At 32.3% G+C, this 1927-nt stretch overlaps 1 non-coding gene across 1 annotated transcript; it reads right to left on the reverse strand.

The window, feature by feature from the left end:
* Positions 1 to 594: 594 nt before the first annotated feature.
* Positions 595 to 667, reverse strand: Trnaa-agc (transfer RNA alanine (anticodon AGC)). Its single transcript has one exon. It is a non-coding gene; the product is annotated as a tRNA-Ala (tRNA).
* Between the last annotated feature and the right edge of the window lie 1260 nt (positions 668 to 1927).

Genomic DNA, 1927 nt, shown 5'->3' on the forward strand with positions numbered 1-1927 from the left:
GGAGAATAAGATGAAATGTGAAGTACATGGAGAGATTAGGACAAAAGAAAGAAATGTAAAATCATAAAAAAATTAGAGTTGCTCTAACGCCCTTGATCCATGAAATAGTATGACAGATGCTCTTGTTGACCAAGCTCTGTGTGGTGTTCCTTGTACAGCAGTACTTGATAAAGGTTGTTGAAGGATTGGAGACAAACTTCAAAACTTTGGAATTCATTTAGTGCATTGAATTGAGAATTTGTCTCTAAATACTACATTTGTTTCTAGTTTTTAGGCTATTCAACTAATCAGAAATATCAGGCACAACATTTCTTTAAGGAATTCCTTCTTCACAGGAATGAGTTGTTATCTAGCCATTCTGATTTATTTTTTTTAGAAAGTTACATACAGATTATGAGTTTTGTAGACAACTACATCCTGTGTCATTGCTTAAAAGATGCTTCCAAAAATGACAGTAAGTTAATCACAAGAAATTGTGAGATGTTTCTATAAATGTCAGTAAGATAATCATAAGAAATTTTGAAGACTGCCTTTAACATTTTTTTAATATTTATTTTTTAGTTGTAGTTGGATACAATGCCTTTATTTTACTTATTTTTATGTGGTGCTGGGGATTGAACCCAGGGCCTCGTGCATGCTAGGCAAGCACTCTACCACTGAGCCACAACTCTAGCCCTGCCTCTAACATTTTGACTAACCTAATGAAAATAAAATGGCAAAACATAGGAGCAAATTTGATATACCTTGGGTCAAATGATAGTTGCTGTTGCATTCTGTGATATACAATCTACATCATCATAAATATTCAATCCAAGTTTAAGATTCATTAAACATTTTAAGTTTCCCCAATTCATCACAATCATAGAAATACTTGCATGGAATAACATATTGTTGGTATTTTATGCAATGTTTACAATGTTCACTTGTTTTAGTACTTCTTTCATTCGTTTTTCTTAGCTAACATTTTGGTTCACTAAAAACAAAAACTCAAGAGACCAGAGCAAATACATTTCTCATATAAAAAAGCTGGCATAATTCTATGAATGTTTCCAGGATTTCCTCAAATTAGTTTTATACAGAAAAAATAAGGATACTGAGATGTAGTATCAAAAAATGGCAATCCTAACACTCTACTGACTCTGTAGTATCAAGGTAACTGATTTACAATTGTACGTTATTGTATGATTTTGCTATGTAACAGACCACCCTAAAAATCAGTGGCTGAAAACAAGAATAGCTCATAATCTGTGGGTTGTCTACATGAGTTTGAAAGAGGTGAATGTTTTCTACTGACATTGCTTGGGTTTTCCAATCCGTCATCAGTCATCCAGGAACTGATTTGTTTATAATGAACTAACTCACAGGGCTGAGAGGTGGTACTCACTATCACCCGTGGTTATGACCAGCAGGCCAGCCAGGGCTTATTCACCTGGTGGTGCTCAATTTTCATAGTAGTAACAAAGCCAGGCAACTGTCAAACACAAGCACTTTTCAAGTCCCTCTTAGTCTCACATGTACTCTTACCTTCTGATGCAAGTCACATGGTCAAAGAAATTATGAAAATATCATAAATTATGTGCTATAAAAACAATTATAAGCATGGTTTGAATTATAATTTAAAATCAAAACAATTAGGTAGCCATTGAATATATAGTTATGAAGATGTTTTCAAACGTGAAAAATATTGAACATATAATAGCACAGAATACAAATGTTAGTATATATTGTTGTCCTTATGAGTTTTATATATGCACCAATGGGTGTGGTGTGTAAAGAAAATTTTGAGTTAGAGTGATTGACTTAATAGATAATTATTTTAAAGTATATCTCTTTTAACTCTACATATTACATTTAATATGCAATAAAACTCCTTGAAATAATGATATTTTGAAGTCATCTGAAAAATCTAAAATAAAAGCAAATTATA

The sequence above is a fragment of the Marmota monax genome, unplaced genomic scaffold (assembly GCF_021218885.2).
Source record: "Marmota monax isolate L192 unplaced genomic scaffold, Marmota_monax_Labrador192_F-V1.1 WCK01_AAM20220418_F8-fsc00019, whole genome shotgun sequence".
Lineage (NCBI taxonomy): Eukaryota > Metazoa > Chordata > Mammalia > Rodentia > Sciuridae > Marmota > Marmota monax.